General features: G+C 41.6%; 1 protein-coding gene across 1 annotated transcript in view; it reads left to right on the top strand.

Moving 5' to 3' along the window:
• The first annotated feature begins 11,387 nt into the window (after positions 1 to 11,387).
• LOC308059202 (uncharacterized protein C3orf85) overlaps positions 11,388 to 15,385 on the top strand; it is a 64,481-nt gene continuing 60,483 nt past the window's right edge. Inside the window, 1 exon segment of the mRNA XM_080376189.1 lies at positions 11,388 to 15,385. This exon segment is cut by the window's right edge and continues 27,512 nt beyond it. The gene's annotated coding sequence lies outside the window, so the exon portion shown is untranslated.

The following is a 15,385-nucleotide window of genomic DNA, read 5'->3' as shown; positions in this document are numbered from 1 at the left end:
TGTGAAAGGAGAAACAACGTGGAGTTGGCTAAAATGGAGCTAAACCAGTTGTGTGTAATGGCTGTACTGTCAAAAAAAAACTTACTGAGAGCTGCCCAAAGCGCTGTCCTGGTCCCTGGTGAACAAAGCTGAGGACCAAACGCCCAGCTACCTGGATGCCATGATCCAAGCAGTCCTTGACAGTTTGCGTTCAGCGCAAGCAGTGTACAATTGCTGAGTGCCATAATGGGGTGAAGAGAGGCAGGAGAGGTGAAGGACAGGACACCCTGTGTGACTGTTTCCTCTGGCATTGCTCCTTGTGACTGCAGAACTGGGACTTTATTGCCCCGATCCAGTCCTTCTCCTAAGACATCCTCAGGTGCTGCCTCTCACATCTGACCAGGCTAGCTGTGGGCTTCAGTGCATCTTCAGAAGCAGGGACTTTTGCTTGATTTTAAGACCCAAAATGCTTAATTTAAGACCCAAATTGTCTTTGAGGTGACCCATGTGAGTCAGCAGCTATCTCTAGTCTCAATATCTATCACTAGTTTTCTAAATGCCGTGAGCAACGAGCAAACAAGCCACAGTACTGCACCCACAGGTATTGGTGGCCCATAGGACGAGCAGCGCCTTGTTCTCTTCCGCTCCCCGTTACTGTCCCCGATAGCACAGTGTGTGCTCAGTCCAGGCATCCAGTCCAGAGCTGTGGAGAAGTCACCAGAGGATGGTCCTTACCTGTTACACTTGGACATGAGCTTCACAGTGGTCCCACAGACCTGGGCTCACCTCCCGAGTGGTTCATTTAGGTCTGTCTGCTGGTAAATTAAGTACCACAGCAAAAAGAAAGGCCGATGGAATGAGAAAGAGAAGGAAAGCTGCATAAAATGCGATCAGAAATCAAACCTATGCCTCCCTTCATACAGGAGATGAACTGCCTGCCTCAGTTCACACTCAGATGACTCCCCGGTTTCAAAAATAAGTGACGAATCGAGCAGGTACCTCACTAGCTTTTATGATTCATACACTGGAACACTGGAAGTATTTTATTCCTTCCACCCTTCCTCCCCAGCTAGTGCTGAGTCCCAGGCAATAACAATTGTATTTTTTTTTTCCTTTTTTTTTTTTTCTTTCTTTCTTTCCAGAGTCAAACTAACAGATGGATCTGGCCAAGAGAAGGGTAGTTAGCCAGAGATATAGACCGGGGCTGCGTTTAGTGGGTGGAATCAGAAATGTGGAGACTTAAGCCTATCAATATACTCCCAGAGACCTGTGTAATAATAGCAATCGAGAGCTTTTATAGCTACACAAATCTGTCAAACTCCACTTCAATTCTATTTCAGGAGGGGATTGGGCAAAAAGCTTTTTACGGAGAGTTAGGCGAGTTCTTTCACACCTGATCTATTTGATACTGCTTTTAAGTCCTGCAGCAGCCACCTCCATGCCCGAGGTAGGAAAGGCAGCGCTGCCAGGCTGCCCTAAGCCAACGGGCAAAAGGCAGCGGCTCTCCCGAGGCTGCCCAAGGCCCCCCCCAAGCACACTTTTGATGGCGGTGTGGGATGGGGAAACCAGTCTTGGCAAGAAGTAGAGCTGGGTGATGCAAGCGGCTCAAACTATGCAAAGTAGCTCTGAAATAGAACAAAGTTCCTTTTTCAAAGCGACGAATTCGGGTTTATACTGAAAAAAAATCACTACCTTCAAACCAGAACCGAATTATTCCAGCCACCGGCATAGAACTGAGAACTTAAAGACCCTAAACAAAACAGAGTAGTATGTTTTATTTATAAGAAAGCCATACTAAGATTGTTTATTACTTTCACTCCTGAGCTGTTATGAGAAAGCTCAGGTTTTATTCACGCTGCATATATTTGTAATACACACTTGCATTAAGAAAATCTGCAGAAACCAGATTACAGTTTTTAAAACATTGCTTTAACTTAGACACACTAAGGGTCTCACCTAATTTGCATGCATATATAGGCACATTATATTTAAATTTTACATCTTTTTGTATTTGCCTTTCCTTTTTTATTTCCTTGCTGGTGGAACAGAAATCCCTCAAGTTCGCTACGAAAGGTGGGGAAGGGGGGGTCCTTCCTCTCATCCTGGTCTTCACCTTTCTCTCCCTCTCAGTGAGGGTGCAGACAGGCTGCTGCTGAGGATGACTCAGCTCCAGCATTACTCAGCAGCCAGCTGCCCATTTAGCTTGGGGCTTGCTTATCCCAGCCCTTCTGCTTCTGAAATTAAACACTGCTGAGGTCAAAAATAAACTGCCTGACCAGCCAGTGACCTTGCTTAGATTCCAGTTTAGCTTTTGAATTGCTAATATCCATCTACACAACGTGTGCCTCGTAAGAGGTGTCAGGGCATTTACTGATCTTTGTTCCTACATATATTCCCAGACAAAGTGGCAGCTGCACAGCAAATGTCTCAGTTACCTGGTTACCATTTATGCGCAGTGTGCAAAAAATCTCCAGAAACTGCCACTGGTACCATTTTTGACCTGTGCCCTCTCCCTCTCCTCCCCTTCTACTTTACCAAGTATATTTAATGGATTAGCAATGACATATCCTGAAAGAAAAAAAGCCATGAAGAATGAGAACCGAAGAAACCCTGCTTGTCTGGGCCAGACGGTTAAGACTCGCTTTTTGCTGTGTCCTTCCAGCGTTTGACCAGACTATATTGCATGGCTGCCACCAAGGGGTTTAATTCCCAGTAGAATTCTGCTTGCCACGACTTACCCTTACTACTTCTAAAGGCAACCCCCCCTACCTACCAGCTCCAAACCCGAGCAAAACCAGCTGGAATGCAAAGCACTTGGAGCAGTGAATAAGGCAAGAACCTGGAAACGTTGCAAATGAGAGAAAGGTTCCGAGTCTGGAAGAGTAACAGAGACCTCTGCACTTTGGTTGCCCTAAGGCAAAAAAATCCAACTTGAAATAATGTAATCAAGAGCAACAGCTTTGTAGGCAGGATGGCTTGGAAAAAAGCAAGACCAAGTTAGTTCTTTCTTAGCTCTCCCACAATAGAGTTCATCCTGGCATAAAATTTTAGATATCCCAAATGCTGGTAAATGTCTTGGTACCATCCAAAAATTGCCGTTTCCTGGAAAAGCATATAGAATCTTGTAAGCCAGGATTTATTTAAAAAAACCCAAGAAGAATCCTTACTGAGATTGAGGCTTCTTTTTGGGTCGCAACTTTTCATGCTTTCTAATCACACAGTTGTTATAAATGAAATACCCACCCTGATTTCTGTTCTGCACATTTATTCCAAATATTTGATAGCACTTCTTTGACTTTCTTAATTTTCTAGATAGTGAAAAATGAACAGACTGTTACTTTTCTTTTTTAAATCCTTAACATCCTTTCAGTTTAATGGCCATTGCCAAGCTGTGTTTGGGAAGAATTTGATCATTGACATTGAACGGCCATAAACATGAAAGACAAAATAATAGCAAAAATGAAGAAAAAAGATTTACAAACTTATTCTTTCTGGTAACAAAGTGAGTGGGGGACTTCAAAATACTGGCAGCTGATATAGTGAATCTGAGCCACCAAAAGAATTTCCTACTGCAATCCTGAAGATGAAACGCCAAAGCACTTCGCTTAAACAGAAGATAACTAGGGTTTTTAACAGATAACTGAGGTAGCTTTAGATTTCAGATGTTCTTCCAGAGAACACAAAGCCGCAGCTGTGCAGAGGAGGAGATAAAAGGCTTCAGTGTACCTACAGAATACTGCTGGATACCGGTGTGCTCCGCAGGTATTCCCACCGATGTCCTAGAGCTACTCCACAGATGATCCATCCAAGGAAGGCAATCCAGGTTCTCTATCTCCTTCCCGCTTCCCGAAAGAATACACTAAGCAGATAAAAGTGTTCTGAAGAGTAGGGATTATGTACCAAACTCTTTTAATACAAAATTGCTAAGAGACAAATACGTGCTGCCCCCAGACACTAGCACAGGAAAGCACCAGCTGGACTCTAACAGCAGGGTATTTCTCTCAAAAAAAACATGGATTTATAGACTCTCAACAGCCTTGGGTGTTGCACACTTGCTGTCCTGAGTGGCCCAGCTGCACGCAGGGGCTCCAGAACACCTGCTCTGACATAGGTTTGATTTTATCTCCTTGGAACAAAGCAAATTTTTGCTCCAACATTTCTAACAAAGGGAACCAGCATTTTCGATATTGCTTTCACTGATGCATTGCAACTATTCCACAGCATTGTATTTTTTTTTTCTGTCCCTTAAATGGAGGAACCATTCTTTTCATATTTTGCATCTTGCCTTTGTTGCTCTTCAGACTCCTGACATATTCTTTCTGCATTTTCCTGAGCATACAGTAATACAGCTTGAGCAGGAGATTTTGTCAGGGGAAGGAAGAGGAAAATGAACCTAATTTTGCATCAGATAGAAGAGAACAAATTACATCCTCCTGAAAAGAGAGGACGGTCTGGATCTCACGCTGCTTGCAAAGCTATCCCTTATTCTGAAAACTGACTTGGTGCTTCTACTTCACATTTTGCATGTTGGAAACTGAGTCTGAGTAAGTTTTAAAGGCTGGTAAGCCTTTCTTCCCACTGCTCGGTAGAGGAGATGGAGCTGTAAGCGACAGCAGAATACCCTGATGCTGGCCTCTTGAAGGAATTCACTTTCCACAGAGGCAAAATAAAAAGCAAAAACAGTCCTGTGAGATGAGAAAAATGAAGAAACAAGACTAATAGCTTTGACAAATAAAAATTAAATAAACAGTGGAATATAGTTAGACATGTCAGACTCCTCACAAATACTAGAAAGTGTGAATACTGTCAAAACAATGATTTATAAAGTAATTTAAGTTTAATGGTTAGCAATGGTTTACCTACCTGCATCTGTTGCGGGTTCTCCTCTTCCATGGTTCTATTAATTCAGCAAAGTTCTATACATTTCCAGTGAGAAGCCCTTGCTGTTATCACCCCCTGGAGAAACTACAGAGAGAATTTGAGTCTGTGCATGCAAAGAGACAGAAGACTGTGGAAAGAAGTAAATGGGAGTAAAAAAACCCCAATTTTTTTTACCTCCCACAATGCAGCTGATTTAAACATAAGGAAATATAGAAAATGCAGTACATGTACGCTTAGGGAAGTATGATCAGCCCAATTACTTAAAACCTTGTCTTGGAGGAGTGATAGAATTTGATCACAAAGCTACTAAGTGCTTCCTTCTTGGTAACAGTAAATATGTAATTAACAACAAACTGTTCTGTTGATCTTCTCTATCGTTTAATGCTACCAGTGGGATAAATTTCTAAACCCTTTCATTTGGCTTGTTCTTAATGCAGTTTGGGACCATGCTACATTACAAATAAACTGGGTAGTTTTCCAAAAGCAGGCCATTGTTGGTTTTCCATGGGAATACCCTGGGTCCTATAAAGCAGGTGTTGCTGTAGTGTATTGGAAATGAAAGGCAACATTTCAGAATTTGTATAAGAGGTTACGTACGCTGCAGTGCCTCGCCGAGCTCATGCAAGGGAGGTTTGCCCAGCGCCGTAATTGGCACTTTGCTTCTGTTACAGCTTGTTCGCCCAGACAGCCCGTGTGGAATAGTCACTTAAAGCGTAGCTGAGAGTATTATAAACCACATCTTTACAGGAAATAAGAACATGCATTTGATAATTGCCATGACAACTTGGCCACGTTTGATTTAAAAATCATGAGTTTCCTATCTGTGAGATGATGAGCGCTTTTCTACTTCTGGGCATTCACGGCAACAGGGAGCCCTTGCTGAGCTGCATGGGGTTGGCCACTGTGGGTGGTACAGGGGGTGGAGGAGGCAGGGGCATCACCACCCAGGAAAGCTCACCCTCACATGTTGTAGGCACAACCCTAACAAACATTTGATTCAGAGGTTTATTGGTATGTTCACCCAGTTGTGTTGCAGGGCGGCTCACAATAAGCCCATTTTGAGCGAGGAAATGCAGTTCATGTGCAGACCTAGAAGCGCAGGAAGAGTAGCAACCTCATGAGAAAACACTCCTTCAACAAACCCAGAATATTCCTCAGGAGCATGGTGACTGCTGGATCTTTTTGACAAAAGCAGGATGGGAAGAGCAGAGGGATGGGAGGGCAGACTTGAAGGTGTACAAATGAAAAGATGGCTCCTTCCCAGGAACAGGACTTCATTGCTTCCAATGACTGAGGTGTGATTGGGTTTGCTTTAAAATAATTGCTTTACGATTCTGTCTTCTAGGAAACTTGCAATTCAATTGTTTGCTCTAATTTTGCAGTAATAACATGTTTGCAATTAGTACACTTTGCATTTGGTGGAGAGGGTTGGTGGGTTTTTTTTTTTGTTTGTTTTAAAGGGATGAGGAAAGTGATGGGGAAAGAAAGAAGGACATAAACATTCGTTCACAGGAAGAGGAATTTCCTCCTTTTCAAGCAGTTTTTCACTGCTGCTGTTAAATTGCCACAGATTAATCAGTTGATCAAATTATCAAGTTTGCAGATGTGTTTGGCTTTTTTTAACTGAAGGTATAGAGAACTGTATGTATTAACAAAGTACTATATTTAATAAATTTTCATTCTGCTGTTTACTCTTTACCCTGAACCACTCTTTTTACTCCTTTTGCACTTACCAGTCCCAAGTGCAATGACTACAGCCTTGCTTGCTAAGCAAGGTTCTTCTTTAAAATCAGGTGTCTCTAAATGATGATCGCCCATCACTAGTGATGCTGCTTTTAAAAATCGTTAAGGTCTGCAAGTAGAGAGGAGGTTTATGAACAAAGTGTAAAGCTACACAATAAAATACGGTTGATTTTTCTTGGGAAATAGGCTTAGCCAGCCTTTGCAAGCCACAAACACGCACTAAACAGAAATGCAAGCATACACACAACACAGCAAAGTAGTGCCAACCTTCAGCTGCATTTTTGCCTTCTAACGCCATTCACCGTAGCCTTTTTTAATGATGATTGAGATGAAGGGATAAATGCTATGAAGGAGTACGGCAAATCGTTACAACCTTTTCTTCAAAGCATGGATTTTACACACCCCTCAAGACAGTTACAAGCCTATACAATGTTTCTTCATACATTAAGGGCTGCATAATGGATTACTACACTTTTGATTAATTTACCTTCTGACAAAGCAATAACACATGGCTCTACAATGCACAGCATCCTCTAGCTATAATATTAAATTATTTTCTCAAAAAATGATCTGCCACTCAGAGCCAATGTAAAATCCACATGTTTCTTCTCATCTTCGCAGTACTGTTTTCAAAAGAATGGCTTACCTGGTTTGGAATTACATGGTACTATAACGCAAATGGATCTTAATGTCAGCATCCAAGCTATCTAGCATGTGTACCTAACAAATATCATAAACAAATACAAAAGCCACAGGCTGCTCTTTGATTCATACAAATGGATTTACTAACTCAACCTGACAACTCAGCTGATTAGACAAATAAAGTCTCTTGGATAACGCCAGCGTTGATAACATTTTCCAAATGGGACAGCTATATTTCAAGCTGAAAGTGAATATACAATTGCAGGTTGTTAGAGAACATGGGAAAACAGCTAACAAGAAAAAGCAGGTATTTTATAAAAGACTGGCTCTTTTCTTGCCCTTGTTTATACTCACGGTTTCTAGCTGACGCACACCTTAGCCAAGAGACACATCAATGTATAAGGTCAACTGCTGAGGAGGACACAAGCTGCTGAGCTCTGCTGGGTGTATTAACCTGGAGGTGGCAACACAGGCTAGCAAAGAGAGGCATTTATGCCACAAATGGATCCTCCTTCCTCCATCCCTCTGGGAGGACCAGGCACTGACAAAGGACCAAGGCAGGAGAGACTCTCTGCAGCAGCCCCACCGTGCATCCAGGGACAGGAGAGTGCGTGGGCAGGGGCAGCGGAATGGCAGGAAAGGAGAAAGTCACGGTTGTCAGCAACTCCGATGAAAAATAAAATGCAAAGAAAATGGTTGGGAACTGCTGGTTTATATCATGAACTGTGGAAAAGATGTCACTAGCCCCCATCAAAGAAGCTCTCGGCACTAAAAGGAGACAAGCCAAAATCTACAATGTTTCTGACACCTGCTTGAAATATTTAGCTGCAACCAAAGAGAACCAGAAAGCACTCAAACTGCTCAAGGGAGAATAGTAAGATGAAAGAAGATATCATTAAGATAATTTTGCATACAAGATACCAGTACAAGACAGCTCTTCCTCTAAAAAGAAAGAGCAATTTTGTGATCTTTAAAATTAATTTAGATACTCTCATTGCTTTTACAGAAAGATTTCCAGAGAAAATTGGAATGGGAAAGGGTTCTTAGAATTAAGAATGATTTGAGATCCTGGGACAACGCTCAAATGATGCTGTAACATTTGAAGAGTGAATTAGTCTCATTACAAGGCTCCCTATTTTTCACTAGCACTGAATTTTTAAGAGCAACTTAAAAAAAGTATCTGAAATGTCCATTTATGTAGTAGTATTCTGTTATTTAAAAAGCTTTCATTGACACTATAAAGTGTAAACTATTAATGAACACCAAAACTTACAATTGTGAGTGGACTTGTTACAGTTCTAAAATTGCAAAAAATTAGTGGGATGACTTCATGAATTCTTGGTTGCTCCAAAGGGTCTGTTTCAAACTGGGAAATAGAAAAACAAGAAAAATGTGCTAAATTAGAGATGATTTTTTTCCAAAGCCCCAAATTTTAAAATTAAGCCTAAATCTATTTTGTGTTCTTTTGAACAGTAGAAGACAGCCATCCAAGAGCTGACGACTGCATATTAGTAACAGAGACCAGTTGTTTTCCCTAACTAACAGATTGAGCACAGAACTTGAAGTTGCTTTTAATGTGCGATTTCAAAATGATGCAAAATGCCAACTCATACAAAATGGATGAATATGTGCAGTGCTGGGAACCCAGTTATCCTTGCCAGCGTAACCGCAACGGTACATCTTGGCCAAGGGAAAATGTAAACAGATGTTACAGCTCCACCTACTGAACTAAGGAGAAAGGATCGGAAGGGGTATAATTAGTCACCATAACGAACCACAGCAACTGAAGATCTATGAAAACCCCAAAACAAAAAAAGTTTTTTTAATTGTTTTGGACAAAGTCATCTGGTGAAGATCAGGTAGTTTCAGATGCAGTAAGCCATGTTACAGAAGTGGGAGGCAACCAACTCACCCTGTTGGAAGCAGCAGCCCATTTTTGAAACTCGTGTGAGTTGTAACGGGTTCGTGTCTACACTTGCTCACAGTCATTGACCAGCATGAAAGTCGAGCTTCGTATGCACAGCCCTCACTTCAGAAGGATGCTGCCACTCCGGTGGTATGGATGATGCTCTGTCTGTTCAAGGACCATGAAGTGAACATTTTGCAGCCCTTTAGTGCCATTTTTTGGTGTACAACAAAAATGAAAGAAAAGGTTGGTCGATATGAACCTCACTTCAAACTGGAGGAATATCTGGGAGGTTACAAAAAAAATTAAAATCAATCTTGTAAAGAAATATAACCATGTAGCTACAGTTTTAGCAAATAGGCTCTACTCTAACCTAATGGCAGTAAGTATGAGTAAAATGTGCCGTTTAATGAATGCTCATCTTATGTATCTGCCTTGAGGGTTCAAAGAGTGGCTCAGAGCCAGAAATTGTGGTTATTGCAGAAACCTTAAAGACAACAGATCAACAAGTATTTCCTACACTGGGACTGTGTTGATGGGGAGAAATAACTGAAAGATGCTGAAGCGCAACTTCTTAGTCTATAACTAGTGTTTAATGCTTACCAAGGAAAGCAAAAGGATCATGGCAACATAGCAGAATAGGAAGAGCATGGACAGCGTAAAGCTTTCATGCCACTCAAAAGATTCTTACAATGAGCTGAAACAGTGCTCTCTGAGGCTGGAGGGCAGCAGTTCTAAATATTGCACCTGAAGCAGTGGAGTGTTCAACAACATGACAGCTGTAACAGGCAAATGATGAGGCATTTAGTCCAGAGGATTACCAGGGTACAAACACCCACAGGGCACTGGCAACAGCATAACACAAAACACGCATAACCTGGACCATCAAAACATTATATATAATAATAATATTAATAATAATAATAATGAGCTTAAACCAAACAAGAAATGACACTGATAATAACTGGAACTTGAACATATGCCTAATGTTTGCATGCTGTAATTAGACCACCTAAGTGCGCGAGAGAGGGTAGCTAAAATGAAAACATTTGAATCAGTTGAGCAGGGAATGTGGAGTCAGGCTCCTTGAAAGGTAGACTCAGATGTACGCATCTTGGTCCTGCACAGAGTGTGTTTTACTTGCCACTTGTCTGTGCAAAGGAATTTTCTTGACAAGCACAGCCTGCGGTGCAGGCTTGGGTCCCAAGCCAGCGGGAGAGGCAGGCGTGGGAGGAAGGCGGCTGATAAGGAGCCAGTCCCAAAATAGCCAACAGTGGATGAAGGTGGCAGTTCCCATCAACACGGAGAGACGAGGCTTACAAATTGGAGATTTATAGCATAAACAAGCCCGTTTCATCTTCGATTCTTACAGGCTCAGTGAGTGAAGAAAAGGAGATATAAAAGCAAGGAAACCAAACGCCTGCGTTAGGGCTGTTGGATAGTGATAACGACAGCATTCAGTGTGAGCCCTTCCGAGTGGACACGTTTTGTGGAGGAGCTGAAGGACATGGAGAGGAAGGAGGTTTTAGCTGACATGAACAAACATGACTCTGTGACATTTCCACTACGGGAAAAGTTAAAAAAACAATTTATGAATTAAAGGCAACAGCAGTGAGAATCTATAAGATCGATCTTTCTTTGCCTTACAGCTGCCTTCCCCACCTAAATAAAAAGATTTTGAAAAAACACTCAGTGGTGTAGGAAACAAAAAGGAGCAGGTAAACACCAACTGAAGCAGGCTTTGATCTCACAGGCGAGAGAGGCAATATATGGAGCTGGTTAGATTTCATTTCATTCTAGTATCGCTTTCTCAGTTTATAAAAAATGTAGGAATGTGGCAGCACATTATGAGATCTGAAGAGATTCTAATGTCGCAGGAAAAATGAGGAAGAGCAAATATGATACATTAACAAAGAGATCTGGCAACCAGTACTTAAAATAGAACAAATCACAGAAAAGTTCATTAAATATGACAGAGAACCAAGATAATGGACTTAATATTTAAAAGTGATTGAACAATGAAGGGACGTGCAAATGAAATGAATATAATGCTAGAGATAGACGAGACTCTGGAAAAGATGGAAAAGTGAATGTTGTCATTAAACCACTTGCTTAGAACAAAAGAAGAGTCTGTATTTTCAGAAGAAATTATTTATTTTGGTCCCTCAGAAGTTATTCCAGTGTTTAGCTGGCATCTGAAGTGAGGGTGGCACTAGGCAGTGCGCGCTGCGGTGGCACTGGGCAGCACTGTGGCCCAGGGCTCCCCAGCCTGAACACTGGAGAATAACAAGTGACTTTCAGAGGTCATTTCACTTGCTTTTTGCTGGAGAAACCGAGGCTTAGGCTCCTGCCATCCTTTGTGATGGAGTGCTTTCCAGTTCCAAACAGGGAACCTGCAGGGACTCTTTTCTTGACACTACTTAACAGGCAGCCACCTGGAGACTTCCAGCAATGGAAAGCAACTCTGCAGGGCAGAAGCTAAAGATTTCACTACATTAATACCACACAACTCTTCAACATTCCCTTTCTGCAAGCCGGCACTCTTTAGCATATCTCTTCGTTCCTCTTAACTTTGTGCTCAGCATTTTACAAGATGTCACCCATGCTTTGATATCTCTCCCCCCACCAAGTGTACCTTCCAAGTTTTATGTGTGCTGCTTTCTGCTGGGCTCAGCAGTTGACTTTAGGTGTCCATTTCAGCTTAAACATTTACAAAATCCACACAAATACCTGGATAGGTAAAGAATTTGCCCAAACAGCTGTAGCAACTGAACAAACTGTTTAGAGCTCAGATTGGAAAACTTTGCCTGGTAGGTACAGTTACTTTATTACTGTTGAGCAGTTATCACAAATGAACTGTTTTTATAGTTCGAAAAATAAGTAGGAGAAACGCCAACAGTGCTGGGAAAAAAAAAAATATATCGTGAACCCAAACATTTTAATAGATATCTAAAGCAAGTGAATTCCTGGAAAGAGCCCTTAGTCAGGCTCAGTGGGATGTAACAATAAAGGCACAGAGCGAGAATTACTTGTGACAGGGCAAGACAGCCACTGGGCAAGCCTGAGACAAACAAACAAACAAAAAGCACCACAAAAGGAAAGCCACAAGTTTGTGATGCAGATTCAGCAGATTGAGCTGAAGTAGCTGATTCTGTGATTAAAATTCTGTTTTCAGGGTAGGAAAGGTTGTGATGCAAAACACACGGCAGACCCTTGGCCCTTTCCTATTTACATTGCTGGGCTCGTCGCCTTGCTGAGTTTATAGAGCAGCTACTACAAGGACTTTTATAAAAAGTGCACTTGTGTGAAAATAGGTGTGAATCATTTATGACATCCAGCTGTGTGTATATGACAGGTACAATCTGCACCTCAGCCTGCAGCAAACAAGCAGATTACAAGCAACGGGCAGGGAAAGAGCACTCCGCTGGCCCAACACTATTAACTTGAGCAGACAGAAATAAGGTCAAGGTGAAGCACTTCTGAGAAATCAGCCTTCGGACTCCACGGCTATGAAGGATACAAGAAAACGTGCACCTAAACAGCAGTGAGCTTAAACCTGATGAAAACGACAGCTGGGATCAAAATAAAAATCAAGTCTTGTCACACTAGGAGCGTCAGCCAGGGAACAGCATGCCCAAACGTGTAATCTGTCAGCACCAGCAGCTTAAGGGGACTGAAGCGAGTCTTCACAAGGACTTGCTTAAAGCCCTCACAGTAGCTGTGGCACCTGCGCCGTGTGCCGCAGCCACGGGCTGTCCAGCAAGGTGCGCCCAGGGAACTTCTTTTCCGTGCCAGACCTGGATCTGTCTGACATGGGCCAAATGCCCAAAAAAGCCAGGACCACTCTGTGCCCATCACCTGGGTTCTGAAATCCCAACATCTTTAGTCAGATGAGCTGCATTTCACACACTGGGCTTTAGCAGCGCCCTTGCTCCCATACCACATCCAAATCCACTCAGCAGCATTTTATATACATTATCGCCTACGCTGGAGCCGGATAGGGTTGATGACCAATCTTTCCGTAAAGAACCTGTGCTAACAACTTAGCTGCTAAATGGCGGATTGCTTCAGCTTGTAGGCAGGGTCAGAGCCTCGCCATGCTGATATCAGAGAGAGCTGGTGCAGGTCCCAACAGGAATGGGAATCCTTCCACTAATTAGGGATGGAAAGATTTACTTCAGGAGCAATTCTGTGTAAATGATGTGTTAAAAGGTTAAGGTTCCCTTATAAAAGACCTGCATAAATGACCTATAATCTTATATTTCAATTTTTATACACTTTGGTGACACTCAGGAAAAAAAAAACCCACAAAAAGTACCTCTTAAGGTGATTTTATTTTGTACTGTGTTTGCTGCCTTAGGTTGCAGTGACTGCCAAATTTTTTTTGTCACAGATGGTTACACTTAAGCAGACTCGCCTGCCAATGAGATTTGAACTTTGCTTAAATTATAAGTCACCCCACCATCTAAGTCAATTTCCCACCATGACAAAAAGGTTATTTAAGCTTTCAAGTGCATTGGTTTGAAAATTAAAATATCTAAGACTGTAATGATAATGCAAATCTGCTCACCACAGTTTAGAGAGAAAAAAAAAAAGGGAAAAAAAAAAAAGGAAAAGGCACGTGTGGTTTGCCTCTGCCTTCTCACCTTGAAGAAATGTTCCTCTGTGGGCCAAAACAGAGTAATAGCTACATAGTCTTTCAGTGACTGTCATCTTGGAAGGCTGAAATATTTGACATGCAAATAAGTTTATTTGGAGATCACAAAGTGAAAGCTCTATTATATGGGGAATATTAGGCACATAATAAGCAAAGAACACACAACCATCCCAGAGTTATTAGTGTCCTGGATGCCCTCTGTATGCTTTGTGGGAAATTAGAGGATTATCTGAATATTCTTTGGAGTAAGTTTGTCAGATCCCTTCAAGGAAGCTTCAGTTTGAGCATTTTTTCACTAGACTTGAACCTAAGAGAACTAAACACTCACTATGCTTGGCTAGAGTGTATTTGTAATGGAATTTTGTGATGTTACAATTAATCACAAAAAAAAAGATTTGCAATGGAATATTGGGGCTGTGCAGAACAAATATTTCCCAGTCGGTGGGATTTAATGACACACAGGGGTAGTCCCAAGGCAAGGCTGTCCTGCAGTTACATCATGGACCAAGACATTAGGAACAATTCTCTGTTTCTGTGAATCTAAGGTATCTAAGACATTCCTTCTAAAAATTCAGAATCAGGATTTATTGTCATATTTGACAACCTCCCTAGCTAAATGTCAAGAAAAAGAAAAAAAAAAAAAAAAACACCAAAAAAACATCAAACCAAACCACCAACAACCCAGCAACTTTGAACTTTCTTCTAAAAGCATCACTGGGTAATGCATATGGTAGTGTGTTAATGATGATTTAGAAATTATAACTGAAACTACAGTTCTTTTGGGTCTATTCTGAAGACACAAAAAGACTACTGAGTCAAAACCCAAAATAAATGTAAAGATTATTCACTAAATAAAGCATCTCCTATTTCCAGTGGGGCTTCCTTCTTTTTAAAAGCCAAACTTGCCTTTTCCTTTCCCCCTAGGCAGTTCTTGTCAAAAGTTCCTGGCTAACACAGGCAACAAATTCATTATTTTTTTTTAATTTTTTAAACTTTTTCTATACTGTTCATCCAACCTCACTGAAAAATGACTGAGTATTGCCACAATGCTATCCCATTCCATTTCCACAACCAAGCCTCGTCACTGCCTTTCCATATCTTTTTTTTTTTAAATAGCACAATCATTTCCATGCTATTTTGCATCTCCAAAGGTGTTATTAGCTTGCCATAATAACAGACCCTTCTCCTGCTGCTAAAGAAATTATCCCAGCAGCCCAAAGAAGCTGTGTCACCTGCCCAGCAGCCCAGCATTCAAAGTGTTTCTGTATATAGCTGGGATCTCCATTGTCCTCACGTTTTAAATAATAAAATTAAATTTGCTTGAAAAATGAATATTTTTCTATAACACACACAAAGAGGGCTATTATTTTCTGAGGTCTACTTCACTTCAGACAAAACTATGGAAGCAAAGATCGCAGCTTTAGATCCCGGTCCTACTAAGAACTACCACCAATGGTGCAAACACATGTTCACTGGACCTGCTGCAGGAGGTGGAGCTGAGGGGGGGTGCAAGCTTTGATCTCCTTTTCCAAATCTCACCTCTTTTAGATGCCTAGACCATCATGACTACGATGATA

This window comes from Falco punctatus (assembly GCF_963210335.1).
Source record: "Falco punctatus genome assembly, chromosome: 2".
NCBI lineage: Eukaryota > Metazoa > Chordata > Aves > Falconiformes > Falconidae > Falco > Falco punctatus.
Note: the sequence above shows the minus strand (reverse complement) of the source record. Positions and strands in the feature narration are given on the sequence as shown.